This window comes from Pongo abelii, chromosome 7 (genome assembly GCF_028885655.2).
Source record: "Pongo abelii isolate AG06213 chromosome 7, NHGRI_mPonAbe1-v2.0_pri, whole genome shotgun sequence".
NCBI classification, from domain to species: domain Eukaryota; kingdom Metazoa; phylum Chordata; class Mammalia; order Primates; family Hominidae; genus Pongo; species Pongo abelii.
Window position 1 is genome coordinate 22,947,545 of NC_071992.2, and position 20,288 is coordinate 22,967,832.

Genomic DNA, 20,288 nt, shown 5'->3' on the forward strand with positions numbered 1-20,288 from the left:
GGTGTGAGGACAGGGTGTGAGGAGCAAGGACAGACTTGATAGGCAGCTGCTCCTTTCTTTTTTTTTTAAGTACAAAATTATATATATATTTATATATATAATAACATGACATATCTATGTACAACGTGGCTGGGACAGTTGAAGAAACTATACAATGGTGTTCAAGAGAGCAAGATTCTGTAATCCTCTTGCTGCTCCTTTCATCCAGCAGGAAGCTTGTGGTTGATGTCAGAGGCCCAGGCAGCAGGAGTTGGCACATTGCTGTCAAGTGGCCACAGCTGTAGCTGTTAGGAGATAGAGTAGCAGGAACAGGGAGCCAGGAGGCCATTAAACCACAGAGCCTAGCATGAACTTGCCTCATTCACACTTTTCCTAGGGCCAAGACCTGAATGGACTTCTCTGGAACCAGCAAGAAAAGAGGCTGGAATAGGGCTTTGGGAGCAGATCTCTTTAGCAGGAGAGGGAATGGTGCCAGCAGCCCTTCCCACCAACATCCAGCCAAGCTGGCTGCACTGAAACACAGAGCTCAGGAACTGCAGCGGCTTAAAATGCATTCTATTCTATCTCTGCTCCCAGAGTCTGCAGAAGCTATGATGATGTTCTTTCAGGGCAAACCATAGAGACCTTCCATCTGTGGCGGGTTAAATGTGGAGAAGGAGGAACAGAGGAAAGGTCCCTGCACGTGTGAACGCAGCCCGTTCCCCACATGCAGTAAAACTTGATGAAAGAGCCCTTCCTGTTGACACCTCTGGGTCCTGGGTGGGCCTGAGTCCATGCCACTCACTGATGGGGAATAGCACGGCTCTGTTTGCATGGATGCAACTCCCCAGCAGATGGTGAATCAGACCTCGATGTCTCTGTGTGCGCTTTATACATTTTACTTGTTGGTAATGAATTTACAAATCCTTTAAGTATGGAAAACAGAGCCTTCCCACAAGCTGAACAGATGGGAGAGAAGGCTTTCTAAAGGCTCTTCAAAGTGGCCTTTTTCTTCACCCCCTCCTGGCTTAATATCTCTCTCTATGTCTACAAATGCTTTATTAGCTGGGGGTGAGAGAGAACCTTCCCTGAGTCTCTTTCTCTGGTTCCCCAGAAAATACCAGGCAAGCCTGCCCTGGCTAGGAACGCATTAGCAAGACAGCACTGGGCCCTGGCCAAGAACCTTCCTTCAACATTGTATTCCTGGAGAGCAGCATAACTCATGGAGAGAAAAAAGGAGGGAGAACCTCTTGCAAAGCTGCCCCTGACTTCTCTGGCAGGGCAAGAGGTTCTCTTCTTTCTGCTGAGAGCTTCCTTCTCAGTGGCCAGAGTGGGGTGGATTGAATGGGTTCAAGCTGCAAGGACTGCAGCAGACTGAACTAATGTTTTACCTTTTCCTGATCCATACCCTTTGCTGTATCACTTTTCAGTGCACCTTGATGCTGAACTTGGCATGCGACTTGCTTTGGCCCAATGGGATATTAACAGACATAAAGCAGGCTAAGAATCTGTGATGGTTAATTTCATGCGTCCATTTGAGTGGGCTAAAGGATGCCCAGATAGCTGCAATACCTTATATTTGAGTGTGGCCGCGAGGATGTTTCTGGAAGACATCAACATTTGAATTGGTGGGCTGAGTAAAGCAGGTGGCCCTCTTCATACAGGTGGGCATCAACTAACCCGCTGAGGGCCCACATAAAACAAAAAGGTGGGAGGAGGGCATTTTGCTCTCTGCTTGAGCTGGGACATCTATCTCCTCCTGCTCTCAAGACTTGACTTCTCTGGGTTTCGGGTCTTTGGACTTGGACTGAGACTTACCCTATTGACTCCCCCTAGTTCTCAGCCTTTGGGTTTGGCCTGGAACTACACCACCAGTTTTCCTGGGTCTGCAGCTTGCAGATGGCAGATCACGGAACTTCTCGGCCTCTATAATCACATGAGCCAATCTCTACTAAGAAGTCTCTTTCTATATATCTATGTATATCTTACTGGTTTTGTTTCTCTGGAGAATCCTGACGCATACAGGCTTTAAATGAACTTGCTCACAGAAGCATGTTTCTTGCCCCGTCAGAAGGACGTCCCTGGGTAAGCTTGCTGGTCCCAGAAAGAGGAGGCACATGGGGCTGAGCCAGCTCCATGCCCACTAGACATGGACCCAGGATCCAAACAGGCAGATTAGATGCCCATGGTCAAGAGCCTGGATCACGTACTTCCTCTCACTCTCAGCATCTCCAACACAGAGCACCCATGTAGAAGAAACAATAATTACATAAACGGCTATGATTTACTGAAGTTATGCTAAACAAAAGGATAATGATTATATTCATCTTATAGAGTTGTTTTGAAGACTAAGTGAGATGATAAAGTTTATTTCTTTTTTAAAGATTTAAGTTTATTATCCCACTTAATCTTTGGCCCACAGTTTTTGGCCCATGACAAGCACTAAATAAATGTCTTTTTTTTGCATTATTTACATGTATTAATTTTAATCATTAAAACAACCCTCAAGTTAAATATCATTATCTCATTTTACAGATGGAATATTGAAGCACAGACTACTTAAGTGATGTGGCCAAAATTACACAGCCAGATACGTGGGAGAGCTAGGATTGAAACTCACATCTGTTTAACCCTGGAAATAATTAAACAATATAAAACAAGATGCAGGACAAGTGCATATTCAGATTTTGGACACGCAGTAAATGCTGAAAATACCATAAAAGAGTAAACCTATATTGATACGGAGCAGAGTTTTGACAACTTGACACTCCTGACATTCTGGACTGGATAATTCTTTGTCATACAAGGACCAGCCCGCGCACTCTAAGATGTTTAGCAGCATCCCTGGCCTTTCACCCACTAGATGCCAGTAGCACCTCCCCTGCAAGTGGTGACCACCAAAAGCTGTCTCCTGACATTGTCAAATGTTTCCTGAGACCCAATGTTCTGGAAGTATCAGGGAAGGCTTCAAGCAGAAGGCAGGTTTTGAGAGGTCCTGGTAAGAGCTTACATAGTAGTTCCCATTCTTAAATTTCAAGAATCATTTAAAAATAAATTAAGGGAGAACATTTTTTTATTTCTTCTTAAAAAAAAAAAACCGAGATACATGTGCGGAACTTGCAGGTTTATTACCTAGGTATACATGTGCCATGGAGGTTTGCTGCACCTATTGACCCATCCTCTTAGTTCCCTCCCCTCAACCCTCACCCGCTAATAGGCCCTGGTGTGTGCTGTTCCCTCCCTGTGTCCATATCATCTCAATGTTCAACTCCCACTTATGAGTGAGAACATGCAGTGTTTGGTTTTCTGTTCCTGTGTTAGTTTGCTGACGATGATGGCTTCCAGCTTCATCTATGTCCCTGCAAAGGATATGATCTCATTCTTTTTTATGGCTGCATAATATTCCATGGTGTATATGTACCACACCTTCTTTTTCCAGTTTATCATTGATGGGCATTTGGGTTGCTTCCATGTCTTTGCTATTGTAAATAGTGCTGCAATAAGCATATGTGTGCATGCGTCCTTATAGTAGAATTATTTATAATCCTTTGGATATATACCCAGTAATGGGATTGCTGGGTCAAATGATATTTCTGGTTCTAGATCCTTGAAAAATCGCCATGCTGTCTTCCACAATGGTTGAACTAATTTACATTCCCACCAACAGTGTAAAGGCATTGCTATATATCCACATCCTCTCCTGCATCTGTTGTTTCCTGACTTAATAATCACCATTCTGACTGGCATGAGATGGTATCTCATTGTGGTTTTGATTTGCATTTCTCTGATGATCAATGACATTGATCTTTTTTTCATATTTGTTGGCCATGTAAATGTCTTCTGTTGACAAATGTGTGTTCATATCCTTTGCCCACTTTTTGATGGAGTTATTTGTCTTGTAAATATGTTTAAGTTCCTTGTAAATTCTGGATATTAGACCTTTATTAGATTGGTTGATTGCAAAAATTTTCTCCCATTCTATAGGTTGCCTTTCACGCTGATGATAAGTTCTTTTGCTGTACAGAAGCTCTTTAGTTTCATTAGATCTAATTTGTCAATTTTGGCTTTTGTTGCAATTGCTTTTGGCGTTTTTGTCATGAAGTCTTTGCCCATGGCTATGTCCTGAATGGTATTGCCTAGGTTTTCTTCTAGGGTTTTTATGGTTTTGGGTTTTACATTTAAGTCTTTAATCCATCTTGAGTTAATTTTTGCATAAGGTCTAAGGAAGGGCTCCAGTTTCAGTTTTCTGCATGTGGCTAGCCAGTTTTCCCAGCACCATTAACTGAATAGGAGATCCTTTCCCCAATACTTGTTTTTGTCAGGTTGGTAGAAGATCAAACGGTTGTAGATGTGGGTAGATTTATTATTTCGGAGGTCTCTGTTCTGCTCCATTGGTCTATATGTCTACTTTGGTGGCAGTATCATGCTGTTTTGGTTACTGTAGCCTTGTAGTATAGTTTGAAATCAGGTAGTGTGATGACTCCAGCTTTGTTCTTTTTTGTTTAGGATTGTCTTGGCTATACAGGATCTTCTTTAATTCCATGTGAAATTTAGAATAGTTTTATCTATTTCTGTAAAGAATGTCAATGGTAGTTTGATGGCAATAGCATTGAATCTATAAATTACTTTGGGCAATATGGCCATTTTCACGATGTTGATTCTTCCTATCTATGAGGATGGAATGTTCTTCCATTTGCTTGAGTCCTCTCTTATTTCCCTGAGCAGTGGATTATAGTTCTCCTTGAAAACCTTCTTCACATCCCTTGTTAGCTGTATTCCTAGGCATTTTGTTCTCTTTGTAGCAATTGTGAATGGGAGTTCATTCATGATTTGGCTCTTTGTTTGCCTATTGGTGTAAAGGAATGCTTGTAATTTTTTCCACACTGATTTTGTATCCTGAGACTTTGCGGAAGTTGCCTATCAGTTCAAGGAGATTTGGGGCTGAGATAATGGGATTTTCTAAATATAAAATAATGTCATCTGCAAACAGAGACAATTTGACTTGCTCTCTTCCTATTTGAAAACTCTTTATTTCTTTCTCTTGCCTGATTGCCCTGGCCAGAACTTCCAATACTATATTGAATAGGAGTGGTGAGAGAGAGCATCCTTGCCTTGTACTTGTTTTCAAAGGGAATGCTTCCAGCTTTTGCCCATTCAATATGATATTGACTGTGGGTTTGTCATAAATAGCTTTTATTATTTTGAGATATGTTCCATCAATACCTAGTTTATTGAGAGTTTTTAACGTGAAGGGATGTTGAATTTTTATCAAAGATCTTTTCTGCATCTATTGAGATAATCATGTGGTTTTTGTCTTCCGTTCTGTTTATGTGATGGGTTACATTTATTGATTGCTGTATATTGAACCAGCCTTGCATCCCAGGGATGAAGCCAACTTGATCATGGTGGGTAAGTTTTTCAATGTGCTGCTGGATTCGGTTTGCCAGTATTTTTTTGGGGATTTTCACATCGATGTTCATCAGGGATATTGGCCTGAAGTTTTCTTTTTGTTGTTGTGTCTCCTCCCGGTTTTGGTATCATAATTATGCTGGCTTCATAAAATGAGTTGGGGAGGGGTTTCTCCTTTTCAATTGTTTGGAATAGTTTCAGAAGGAATGATACCAGCTCCTCTTTGTATTTCTGCTAGAGTTCAGCCGTGAATCTGTCTGGTCCTGGGCTTTTTGTGGTTGGTAGGCTATTAATTACTGCCTCAATTTCAGAATTTGTTATTAGTCTATTCAGATATTCGACTTCTTCCTGGTTTAGTCTTGGTAGGGTGTATGTGTCCAGGAATTTATCCAAGTTTTTCTAGATTTTCTAGTTTATTTGCATAGAGGTGTTTATTGCATTATCTGATGGCAGTTTCTATTTCTGTGAGGTCAGTGGTAATATCCCCTTTATCATTTTTTATTGTACCTGTTTGATTCTCTGTTTTCTTATTAGTCTAGCTTGCTGTCTATTTTGCTAATTTTTTCAAAAAACAGCTCCCAGATTCATTGATTTTTTTGGAGGTCGTTTTGTGTCTCTATCTCCTTCAATTCTTCTCTGATCTTAGTTATTTCTTGTCTTCTGCTAGCTTTTGGATTAGTTTGCTCTTGCCTCTCTAGCTCTTTTGATTGTGATGTTAGGGTGTTGATTTGAGATCTTTCTAGCTTTCTGATGTGGGCATGTGGTGCTATAAATTTCCCTCTTAACACTGCTTTAGCTTTGTCCCAGATATTCTGGTCCATTGTCTCTGTTCTCATTGGTTTCAAAAAAGTTCTTGATTTCTGCCTTAATTTCAATGTTTATCCGTGAGTCATTCAGGAGCAAGTTGTTCAATTTCCATGTATTAGTGTGGTTTTGAGTGAGTTTATTAATCCTGAGTTGTAATTTGATTGCACTGTGGTCTGAGAGACTATTTGTTATGATTTCTGTTCTTTTGCATTTGTTGAGGAGTGTTTTACTTCCATTTAGCAGTATTTGCATATACCCTATGCACATTTCCCATATACTTTATTTTTTAAAGAAATTTGTATTTCCATAGGTTATTGGGGAGCAGTTGGTGGTTGGTTACCTGAGTACGTTCTACTTGTATACTTTAAATCATTTCTGGATTACTTATAATACTTCATAAAAGGTAAATGATATGAGTAGTTGTTATTTTGTGGGTTTGGTTCCTATTATATTTATTGTTGTGTTGTTATTTTTATTCCTTTTTTCCAAATATTTTTTATCTGTGGCTAGTTTGGTATGGTTTATGAATGCACAGATATGCAGGGCCGACTGTATTAGTTTCCCAGGGCTGCCATAGTGAAGTGGGTGGCTTAAAACAACTGGGTGGCTTAAAACAACAAACGTATTCTCTCTCAGTTCTGGAGACCAGAAGCCCAAAATAGAGGCATCAGCAGGGTTGGTTCTCTCCAAAGGCTCTGAAGGAGAACCTGATGGAAGAGCCACACCACCCTCCTCCCCTCCCGTTGGTTGCTGGCAATCCTCAGCAGGCTTTGACTTGCAGCTGCATGACCCCAATGCCTGCCTTTGCTGTCACATGGCATCTCCTTGTGTCTCTTCTCCTCTTCTTATAAGGACAACAGTCTTATTGGATTAAAGGCTCACCCTCTTCCATTATAACCCCATCTTGACTAATTACATCTGTAATGACCCTATTTCCCACTAAGGTCTCTTTCTGAGGCACCGAGTGTCAAGTCTTCATCATGTCTTTTGTGAGACACAATTCAACTCATAACAATAACGTCTCTGTGAGATCTCACGGATCTCCTGGATGATCTTCTCTCCTCCCAAAGCTGTACTCTTCAGGAATACCACTCCCTGCTAATCCCAGAAGGAATGGAGCCAACAGAGATCACCCCTCTGTAACCTAAGAACCCCGTATGTTCCACCATCTCTTCCATCAATTTGTACCCATGGGATAGTACTGCTGCCCCACCATATGCACTGGAGTTGTTTTTCTGCAGCAGGTGTGGTGCTTTTCATGGCTCTATCCATCCTCTCCTCCCCAGATCCCCTGGAACCACCCATGGCCTGCATCTGTAGAATGAGAGCCAGCGAGCTATGCTCCCTCTGACACTATGAAGGAGTTTGGTTTGATGATAAAAGCCTACAAGAAAATGCAAGCCTTGTTCCAGCAGCACAATGTGGTCAGATTTTTTTTTTTTTTTTTGGCCTTCTAGGACCCTCAGACTCACTTAAATGAGAAAGGGACCCTACTTTTACTATGCATGTTAAAGTCAGGATATTATGCCAAACTTCTAACTGCCCTGAAGTGGACAATGTGTAAATGATGGGATAGAAGGAGGAGGGGAAGGAATTGAAGGAGGTCCCAGGAAGCTATGCTGGGGCAGTGAGGAAGGTTGACCTTGTCAAAGAAACAAATAACCCCCCTAGGAAAAATCAGTGGGATAAACTCTTAAGAGGCTGATTTTGAGAGAACAAGGATGAAGGAGAGTCAATGACAACCATCCACACTGGGGGATACCCACGAAGAAGTGAGGGATAAAATCCACCAGCTTCTGCATTGTGAGCCTCACCAGCTGGGATACAAGTTTGCTCCACGGTCTTTGAATGGAAAGACCATGGTAAGAGCAGCTAAGTGCTCGGTTCTAAAAATGTTGAAGACTGTGGAACATCAAAATGGCCCTGTAGCCAAACAGATCATTACCAGGGAAATTCTAGTAACAGCGACCAAGAGACCCATCCAGGAAGAGTCACCTTTAACAAAGGTCGGAGGAAACAGCATTAGCTGGGGGCTATACGGTTCTGGGCCTATACCACTAGCTTGAGCCTCCATGGCCTCATCTGTAAAACAGGGATATGTGAAAACCTCAAAAGTCCTCTCCCAAACTTACGGACCCTGCATGTGGTCCCAAGGATGGAAACAGGAGAAATTTTCTTCTAGCACCTTTTCCAACCTGGTCTCTCATTTGTTTTCTCTTAACAAACCTCCCACCTTGTGGCACCAGCTGTGGGTTTCTTGTTAGAGCTCCAACCTCATAAATACCTCCATGGCCAGAAATTGTTTCTCTAAAAGTGTAATATGCATGCAAGCTCAACATGTGAAACCCCACAACAATTGAATTCTTCTCTACCCCAAAATCAATTGTCAAAGTGCACATAAAATTACAACAGTGCTAAGCTTTCCATAATGAGGTGATTGTGCTAAGTGAGCATCTGATTTAAGAAGTGGCTCAGCAGTACAGGGCTGTGTGGCATCATCTAATCAGGCTGCAGCAGGAAACATGCTAGCTTCCAAGTGAGCAGACTGCAGTGGAGGGGTGAGCAGGCACCATGCCAGTCTGGAGGTGTGGTGGGGAGGAGTTGGGCTCACGAGTGAGGAGGCACTCCCTGATTCAGGCCCCCCCAGTCTTCAACCTCTTCCCCCACCAAGAAAAATGGAAATTAAAGCTTTGAGGACAGAGAGGGAGCAAGAGAGGGGAGGCATAAATAAAAAGAGGGCAAGCAGGGTGAGAGGGCTGCAGAGATGAACACAGATGACCGGCAGGAGTGAAGGTCTGCTCCATGGACAGAGACAAGCTGCTCTGACATCTGAGCTCATCACTGGATAGACCTTGGCTAGAGGCACAGCTCAGCCCTGGAGGGTCAGAGTCTGTCCTTTGTCCTCCTTTGCAGGAAAGGAGACAGGCCCAGAGCGACAGGATAGGTGTTAGCCATGAAGGAGATGGGAGTCACCCTAAGTCTCTTCACACCTGGACACATTTTCCCACCTGCTTGTCATTTTCCAAAATGCTGCTATTACTTTAGCTTTTCCAGTGCAACTTTTGGGTCACACTGGGTTCTCTCCCTCTGTTTCCTCCTTTATACAGCAAATATTCCCTAAAGGAGTAACTCTTCATATCTTGGTAGCACTAGCATGTGGGAGAAGAGGGGTAGACATCCTGGAGGTAAACATGCATCCTCAGGCATGGATGTATATCTACATCTCAAGGGCCAGACACTGAGCAAGGGGTAAGAGCAATGCAGGGATGGTGGCATGACACCTCCTGATCTAGTGTGGAAGAGGATGATAACCCCACACGCCCAGCACTGAGTGTGTGTGTGTGTGTGGGTGTGTGTGCCAGTGGGGAGTGCTCAAGGTGAAGGGCAGGAGGGAGCAACAGAGCGGGGCCCATTTCTCAGGGCAAGAGGACCTCTGAGCAGAGTCTTGAAAGAACGGCAAGATTTAGCAAAGCGTAGAAAGGAAGATAAAAAGCATCTGCAAATGCATGGAGGCCAAGAAACAGTGACCTGTTTGAAGACAGATGAGCAGTTCTGAATGGCTGGAATAGAATTTGGCATCTGGAGAAGCAGCAAGAATTGAGGTGGGAAGGGGTGAGACAGAGCTGACACCACCTGACTCGATGACTGAATGTTCAGGTGGAGTGGAAAGGTCTTTCCTGGCCCAGATAGTTTCCAAGTTCCTTCTTCCCTAGGATTCATTAAAATCTCAAGACCACCACTGCCTGTTAGCTTTGAGCCAGCCACCTCACTGATCAGAGCCTTCCTGTCTCTCCAGAGCATCTTTCTCTTGAGAGAGTGTCTTTTGGGGATAATCAATGAGATCATCTCTGGGCAATCCACCTAAAAAGGGCTGGTGACTCACCACACTAGATAGTTTGGGAAGCTTGTGGTAAGGAAGATGCTGGAGGGAGTGGTAACAGTTATGGGTCCTCACTCTCTTGCCTGGAATCATGAATAACGTACCAGTAGTTCAGTCTGAGTGAGCCTAAACATATACAGATGCTCCTTGACTTACAGTGGGATTGCATCCTGATTAGCCCATTGTAAGCTGAACATATTTACATCAAAATGCATTTAATATGCCTAACCAACTGAGCATCGTAACTTAGCCTAGGCTACCTCAAACGTGCTTGTAACACTCACATTCACCAACAGTTAGGCAAAATCATCTAACGCAAAGCCTATTTTATAATAAAGTGTTCAGAAGCTCATGTAATTTATGAATACCGTACCAAACGTGAAAAACAGAAAGGTTGTGGGGCAAATGAACCTGGGTTAGAACCTTAACTTCTCCAGTTATTATGGGTGTGGCTTCAATTTCTTTATCTGTAAAATCAGGTTAATAACAATACCTTGCCTCACAGGATACCAGGAGGATGAAATAAAATAATAAATGCTACGATCTTAGCACAGTGCCTGGCACAGAAAGATTCTGAATATATATTAGCCTAAAATACAAAACAAAAAAATTGCAAGTGAACGCACTTACCTAAGATGATTCTCAGGTCTCCTTTGAGATAAGCACAAGAATCTAGAACTTCAGGCTTTTACTGACTTCTAAGAAGAGGATGACCCCATCCCTTGGAAAGTTTTCCTTCCTGCTCAGTAGTGGTTGCTGGTGGAAGAGATACTTTCCCCAAATCAGATCTGAATCCGGAAGGGAGATAACTCCAGAACCTGCCAGAGGCCAGAGCAGGATTTAGAAAGGAGAAAGTTTCTTTGCCAAGCTCCCTCGTAGAAATCTAGCAACATAAAGCCCTTACCCCAAATAGCAATTGACTACCAAAAAAATTTCAGACATTACAAACAGCTGTCAAAAGTTGCCTGGCTGGCTGGGCACGGTGGCTTACATCTGTAATCCCAGCACTTTGGGAGGCCAAAGCAAACAGATCATCTGAGATCAGGAGTTTGAGACCAGCCTGGCCAACATGGTAAAACCCAATCTCTACTAAAAATACAAAATTAGCTCAGTGTGGTGGTACATGCCTGTAATCCAAGCTACTTGGGATACTGAAGCAAGAGAATCTCTTGAACCCCGGAGGTGGAGGTTGCAGTGAGCCAAGATCGCACAGCTGCCCTCCAGCCTGGGTAACAAGAGCATAACTCAGTCTCAAAAAAAAAAAAAGTCTGGCTGTCTAGCAGCATTATCTCCTGTTACTTACAGTGAGAAAACTGAGGAACATAGGAAGCAAGTGACCTTTCCTAACAATGCATGGCCAATGAGGGACAGAATGCCATGCATGTAACAGTTGGTATAGTTTCTCTTAGACTTCCATCTGGTTTCTGAAGTGTAAGTGTAGATCCTAGCAGGAGATGGAGGGGGACATGGGGTAATGCTTCTGTTTGTGGCTCAATGAGGCTATCTCAGGGTCCTGCCTTGGCCCTTGGCTGGGCAGAGCCTGCAGGTGAGCACAGTTGGCATATCCCATGCCCAGATGTCACCAAGTCAGAGCACAGCCATGTCTGGGGCAGGTGCCATTGGCCCAAGGACAGAAAGATAGGTTTGAGAACCTCTGGCAGTAACTTGGATTCTGATGGAATCATCTTTGAATTTTTGAAGGAGTTGGTGCTACGTCTTTAGCCCAACGGGGTACTGACCATCACTCCTGCACCCCAAGGCTGAATACTTTTCCAGGAGGGTTTCTGTCAAAGACTAATACCACTCACCCTCCTTTTCCTCCCCCTCTCTGTTGTAGGTGGGGGGCACATTTAACTTCTCATCTAAATAAGAATCCTTTTAAGAGTGAAAGGAGGTGTCACCTGGACCATCCAGGCAAGGGGCCCTCATCTGCAATCCCAATTCTACCAACCCTTAAGTTGAGATTGCTATCTTGGTGGGGGAAGCTGTCTTTGTGCTCAGATGCAATCACAGGGGAGCCTATTCCAGATGAGAAGCAGGCAGCAGGAGAAACATTCTCATGGGCTACATGTCCTCTTGGGAAGGAAAGAACAAAAGAAGATGTTTCAAAGATGGTGCTAGAGGGTAGAGGGGGAAGAACACGCTTCTGAAAAGCGTGAGAATCTCCAAAACACAAAACACTCAAATGAATGCCTCCCACCTGCTCTCCAAATAGACAGATTCTGCCCATCCTTCAAAACCCAGCTCATGCTTCTCCTCTGTGATTCCTCCAAAATCACCCAGGCACCAGGGAGCCTCCTCCTCAGGCCCCAGTGGGTCTCACTTTTTAGACTGTGGGACTTTATGGTTTCCCTTGTAATTTGCCTTATCCAGTTATCTAATCATTTATCCTTGAGTATACCTTTTAACTTCTCTACCAGGAGGGCAGAGCAGTTTTATGGCTACCTTTTTGTAAGAGTATATGTGGGTGTATGTAAAATATATACATATAATATTGTATTATATGTAAGTCCACTAAATTTACACATATTCTACTAAATATATATACATATAAGCATGTACTTATACAGACATACATAGAGACACACTTATATATTCATATGCATAAATTAAAGTAAGAATTAATGTTTAGATAGAGAGATGAACCTACTGGATATATTTATCTCAAAAGAATCAAGGAGATATTCCCAGAGAACAAGAAGTCATTTACCTATTAATGGGTGATGGAATTTTCACTGTGGGAGTTTATAGGTTGAGGAGGGGCCTGATGTCTGTGCTTTTCACACCTACATCTTTGGTTTGGGGACTGGCATTGTGAGGATCTAACCAGGTGGCTTCATGAAAACATTCCCATCTTGAGAGATGGATAAACATAGGGGAAAAAGTAAAACCTAGGGAAATAACTAGCTACCAAGCAGGCAGCATTCCCAGGAATTAGTTGCTCACCCCTTTGCTAGGATGAGTCATGGTTTTGGCAGTTGAGTCATTAGTGCCCACTTGGGAAGCTTTTCCTTATTGATTTCTGGAGGCTTCAGCCCCTTGCCAATCAAAGGCTTGGAGACAGAAGACGGGACCGAGAGACTAGTTAACATTCCTTTTCAGATTTTTAAGATTCTGGGGATCCTTTTCAAGGGCTCTCCTGTTCATTTAGGCAGAGATGCGTTGTTTTTTTTTTTTTTTAAGCCTCCTGCCTCTCCCTAGCCTCTACCCACAAAAAGTAATGCCCATGCTTGCCGTCCCATCTTGAAAGCTTTCTTCCAAAGCTTAGTTACTAATTAGACATTATTTATACCCCAGAACACATGCACGTGTCCTGCTGCTCCGCATGCTGTTCTCATCAGCGCCCTGGTACACCCGCTGCTCTTACATGTCCCCAGCACTCCAGCTCTATGCGCTAACTTTGACAGGCACCCCACCCTGTGAATCTTCTGTCTGAACAACTCTTCTAATTCATGTATGCCAGAACCCAGTTACTCCATCTCCATCCATCTTCCCAAGGGTCCTTTGTCACTGGTCAGTCATGTGCTGGGGAAAGTCATGATTGAGATGCTTTCCTTCTCTCCTCCACTGAGGGAAGAGCCAGGTCAGTGAGCGCAGAAGGACAGAGCTCTCTGTGAGCCATGTGAGGAGCCTCAGTAAGCCAGGAGACCTCAAGATAACACCCACCCACCTAACCCTACCTCATCTACACACACAGCCTTGTCAGAGTAATCCAGTACAATTTTTAAAAATCTATGTGATAGTCTTTATGAGTCTAGCATCTGGTAAGGAAGTAACCATAGATTATAATGCCTGTGGCTCTAGCCTCAACTCTTGTCTTTCACGCATGACTTCTCATTTAAAAGAACACCTTAATCAGCTGTAAAACAAAAGCCAAGGAGGTGTGCCCAGAGCTTGAAGAAAAAGTCTGACCTAGAATTTTGGAATAATTAAATCCACTGCTGCTCTTCCAAATTACAAATTGGTATCACCTGCTCAGGGTGTGCCTGACTCACTCCATCCCTCCCCACTGCAGCCTGATTAAGGATTCCAGGCAACTGACTGGTGCTCCCAGACAAGCAAAAGTAAACTCCCTCATCTGCAAGCCGATTCACATAACAGATTCCCTAATAAGGCATGAGGCAAAGCTGCCCTGGCACATCTGTTTTGTCATGCATCTCCAGCAAATCCTGGGACAACAGGAGAGGCAGAGGCAATGCTGGTCCCAAATATACTCATCATATTTCTGTGAATGGACTCAGTGTCTAAGGCTTGGTCTCAACCATTCAGATAGTGTCAAGGATACAGTTAGGTTCAGGCGCAGAATTCATTATGAACTTATTTGATTCATTTCTCGAGCAAACATTTGCTAAATGTCTACAATATGCCAAGCACTGGGTTAGGCACTGAGGATGTGGGGGAAGAGAAAGTCATAGAAAGGGGTCATTGCCACACACTGTGGTGGGTGCTGCTGTAGAGGTTATTTGCCAATTTCTATAGGAATATACAGAGGTCAGGACCATCACTATATAAGAAAGAAGGAAAAGATGAGGAGTCAAAGAAAGAGCCACAAGAAAGCAGTCTTGAAGGATAGAATCTGGGGAGCCATTATGAAACCTGAGTGGAAGAACTGGCTTGCAATAGATGAAAGTATCGTGCCTTCCCCTACACATTAGCAATACATAGTGATATGTTGGGGGTGGTGGTGCCTCATGGCACCAGAGCACTCTTCTGCCTTCCTCCCAATACCATTTACCAGCTACTTACACTCTGTTCCTGGCTCCTCAAGGGCTTTAGAAACACTGCTTTGCTCTAGTCAATGAAGATGGGCCAACCAAATGGATGGAGAGTGCAGCCTTGGGAATGACGCCTTGCCAATATCTCACACCCTTTTCCGGTGTGCCTCACTCTGGGGCCCACCTCCAGCTTCCTGAAAACCTTCTAACATCTCATTGCTATCTCTCTCTACAAGAAAGGTCTCTTAATACTCTTTGTACCTTTTTAGGTCATAGACACCCAGCAATAAGTAGCAAAGCACCCAGCACAACGTCTAGCATGTATTAGGGGCTCCACGTTTTAGTTAAAATTATTTTTTAAAATAGTGAAATTTTAGATAAAATTGTTTATCATATTCATTGGCTTATATTTGTAGGTAAGAGAGAGGTACCTTTCTCTGGAAACCATCAGCTTTTGTTTCACACACACACACACCCACACACACCCTTACACACATGAATTATCATATTTACATATAGGACTGTTCAGATATTAGAACACATACAGTTATTTTCAATGCACTAAGCCACACAGATAAAAACTCTGGCCCTGTCTCTCTCTGGGAGCTTACAGACCAAATTCTACTAGAATTCAGGATAGCATTCTGTGCATTCTCCCTCATAGAGTGAGAAGATGAATCTGCTAGGGAAGGAAACACCTCCCCACTCAGCAAATCAAGAACAAGAACCATCTGTGTTTTCCAGACGGTCCCAGCAAATTCTAAGAACAAGAGAATTTTTTGACATTTCACATTTCTCTTCCCTGGGAGAAGGCTGAATGGAAGTTCTTGGATACATATCTGTTTAGCTATCTTAGATCCACAGGGAAGCTATGGGAACAGTAAAAGAGCCAGATGAGGGGGATCTTCATACTCACAGCTGGGTTGGTTTGAAGGATCAGAAAAAGACCAGCCTGAGACTGTAAAGGACCAAGTGAGACTCTAGACTGGGCATGGCAATAAGTGGCTCTCAGGAAAGAGATCATCTCAGTGGGAGGAATGAGGTTAGACTCCTTTAGCATGCTCACTGACCATCAATAAAATGGGAATGATGAAACCCGCAAAGGAGGTGAGGATTCTTCGCAACTGGCAAAACAAACCACTATCTATCCTTGACCTTTGATCCTTAAATGATGAGATCTCAAAAACTTGTTAAGGTAGTAGTATGGAACCATCTCTGTATCCTTCATTTTATAATCATAAAGTTTGCCATTTGCAAATATCTCACATTTTAACTTGTTTTCCTTTTGCATAAAACACCTAATTAATCATATTAAAATATTTCATGAGGTTACTTTTAAGAAAAGCCTACCAAACTGATATAGAGGAAATTAAAGAATCATATAATCTTATCCAATTATATGTGTATAGATGTGAAAACCTAAAAAAAGTGCTCATTTTCTTGAAAAACGTAAATTACCAAAGTAAATTACAGAGGAGATACACAACTTAAACACATCATTTACCAAAGAAGAAATTTGATTATTATTATTCTTTTTTAAGAGATGGGGGTCTTGCCGGATGCCATGGCTCATGCCTGTAATCCCAGCATTTTGAGAGGCCAAGGCGGGCAGATCACTTGAGGTGAGGAGTTTGAGAACAGCCTGACCAAATGGAGAAACCCCATCTCTACTAAAAATACAAAAATCAGCCAGGTGTGGTGGCACACACCTGTAGTCCCAGCTACTCAGGAGCCTAAGGCAGGAGAATGGCTTGAACCTAGGAGGGAGAGGTTGCAATGAGCCAAGATCACGCCACTGCACTCCAACCTGGGCGACAGAGTGAGACTCCACCTTAAAAAAAAAAAACATAAAAGAGAGAGAGATGGCGGTCTTACTATGTTTCCCAGGCTTGAGTGCAGTGGCTATTCACAGGTCTGATCATAATGCACTGCAGCCTTGAACTCCTGGTCCCAAATGATCCTCCTGCCTCACCCTCCTGAGTAGCTAGGAGGGCAGGCCTGGCAGAAATTGATTTTTTTTTTTAATGTCAAGAAGCTCTTGCAAGAAAAAAAATAATGCCAAAGGGTTTCATAAAATAATTGTCTAACATGTAACTAACACATATCTCCAGTACTATTTTAAATTGCTCAATATCTTAAGAACAAAAGATCACTTCCAAATTACTTTTATAAAGTTAGAATAGCATTGATAGTAAAACCTGACAAATCAAATACAAAATAAACCTGCAAACTACTTTTATTTGATGAATATCAGTGTGTACACTCTACATGAAAGAATAACGTAGAGAATCAGGCAAAAGACCAAAAGAATAATTATCCATGAATAAATGATGTATATTCCAAAAATGCAGAGATAGTTTGACTCTATTAATTGGCCATATTAGATGAAAAGAGAACCTCCATAAATATCTATCAGATATTAAAACATATTACAAAGCTATGGCAATTAATACAGTATGGTACCAAATCAAAAATAAGTATATCAGGCTGGACACAGTGGTTCATGCCTGTAATCCCAGCAATTTGGGAGGCCAAGGTGGGTGGATCAACTGAGGTCAGGAGTTTGAGTCCAGCCTGGCCAACATGATGAAACCGGGTCTCTACTAAAAATACAAAAATTAGCTGGGCGTGGTGGCACATGCCCTATAATCCCAGCTACTTGGGAGGCTGAGGTACAAGAATCGCTTGAGCCCAGGAGGCAGAGTTTGCAGTGAGCCGAGATTGTGTCACTGCACTCCAGCCTGGGCAAAAGTGAGACTCTGACTCAAACAAACAAAAAAGAATAAGTGTATCAATAAAACAGAGTATAGAATCCACAAATATACCCAAATACACTTAAAAATGTAGTATGTAATAAATGTGGTTTCACATATTAGTAAAGATGGATGAGTCAATAAATTGTATTCACAGATAGCCATCCAACATAAAATTAAAGTTAGAATCCCTAGCTTATACCCTATAGATTAATCAGCACATTAAATCCAAAATATGGAATCACAAATGTACCAGAAGAAAACATGAGTTTTTAAAAAATAATCTCAACTTGGCAAAGCTATTAAAAAAAGACTCTAGGACAACTATAATTTTTCAAAATAAATTTTGCTACATTAATTTCAACTTTTTCTCAGTAACAAAAGTACCATAAAAAATCAAAAGAAAAATGACATGCAAAATATCGGAAATATTTATCCAAATATACAATGAACTCCCACAAATCAGTAAAGCACCAAAAACTCAATATGAAAATATACAAAGATTGATGTATAGAAAAAATTACAAATAGCTCCTAAATAAAAAGTATTCAGCCCCACTCCTAATAAGGGTAGTACAATGGAATCTCAATAATAAAACATGTTTACATCTAATCATATTGGCCGCAAATAAAACATATAATAACACTATTTGGCAAGATTAGGACAAACCAGCTGTTTTCATGAATTGTAAGTCATTGTGCAACTTTATGACATTTTGAAGGGCAATTTTATGATATTTAAAAAGTTAAAATGTATTTATCTTTTGAGCCAGTGATTCATTACTAAACCTACTCTGCAGAGTAACATGCTCATGCAAAATTAATGAATATGTCAGATGATTAATTATAGCATCTTTTGCAATGGGCAAAGATTGAAAAAAAAAAATCTAAACACCCACAAGAAGAGCACTGGCTAAATAAATAGTACAGTATTACAATGAAATATTATGTAGCCATTAAAACAACAAGACACTTTTATAATTAACTATATGATAAAAACTTAAGGTACATTTTTAGTTTAAAAAAAAAGGTGCATCTTTTTCATTATTGTCCTATAAATCCTAGCTAATGCAATAACACAAGAAAAGGATATAAAAGAGATACAGATTGGGAGGAGAGGCTTCAAGATGCCTGACTAGACATCTGGTACTCACCTCCTCCATAAAGAAGAACTAAAATAGCAAGTAAATACTTAGACTTCAACTAGATCATCTAAAGCATGGTCTATTCAACAGATAACTCACAGAGAAGTAGAAGAAAACACGTAAGGTGAGAAAGGAGAGGAAAGTGAGACAGCCTACTCTACCAGGATCTCCTGGGAGCCTAGAGAGGCTCCCCAGTGCAGAAAAGGAGGAAATGAATGACCTCCAGTACTCTACATTTCCACCATGGACTCCTGCAGTCCTAGCCACAGGGGAGGCTCAATACATGTGGGCCCTAAGACTAACATAGACAGTTGTCTGGAGACAACACAGCAGCATTTAAGGGAGCTCAAACTGGGTCCTACACTCCCCCAAGTCCAAAGCAGCTACAGCACAGCACCATTTTGAGAGCCTAGCACTCACCAAACTGCATCTGCCCTACGACCCAATAGTCTCTGCATCTTCAGATCCCTGGAAACTCACTGACATCTCCTACCCCCAGCTGGACACCACTGCTGGCTGCTGCTACCAGGGCTGAAGAGTGTCATTGGTAGCAACCCCACCACTCACGGTAGCAAGACTATTATGCATTTAAAAGCATTCTGAGGAAATATTAACCTGCTTATAGCCACCACTGGGGGCTGAAGTGTGCACTTCCAAGCCACCTATTTATGGCTGTTGGCAAAGAAAGCACCCTGCCCTCCCAGCAACAGGGCCTTAGTATAGCCGCTGCTCCCACCCAGGCATTCTCTCAGGGGCCTGGGGATCACCTGCTCCTGCCTACTACAGCACAGCCAGTGTCCACACATACCACTGGGTGGCCTAGGGACAGAGGAAATGAATACATTCTTGGGCACGTACATCCTATGAAGATTGAATCAGGAAGAAATAGAGAACCTGAACAGAACAATGACAAGTAATGAGATTTAATCAGTAATAAAAAGCCTCCCAACAAAGCAAAGTCCAGAAATGGATGGCTTCATTGCCAAATTCTACCAACATTACAAAGAAGAATTCACAATGAGTCTCCTCAAACTATTTCCAAAAATTGAAGATGAAGAAATTCTCCCTAACTCATTCCATGAGGTGAGAATTTCCCAAATGCCAAAACCAGACAAGGATACAACAACAACAAAAGATACCTACAGGCCAATGTCCCTGATGAACGCGGACACAAAATCAGTTTATCAGAAAGATAATACACCATGAAAAAGTGAGATTTATCCCAAGGATGCAAAGATGGTTCAACATATGCAAATCCATAAGCACAATACATCACATCAACAGAATGAAAGACAAAGACCATAGGATCATCTCAATAGATGCAGAAAGCAAGCATTTGATAAAATTCAATATCCCTTCATGATAAAAACTCTCAACAAACAGCATAGAATGAACATACCTTAACATAATAAGGGCCATATATAATAAGCCCACCTCTAACATCATACTGAAGGGACAAAAGCTGAAAGTCTTTCTTCTAAGAACTGAAACAAGGTAAGAATGTCCACTTTTACCACTTGTATTCAACATAGTACTGGAAGTCCTAGCCAGAGCAATCAAATAAAAGAAAGAAATAAGTTGCATCCAAATTGGAAAAGAGG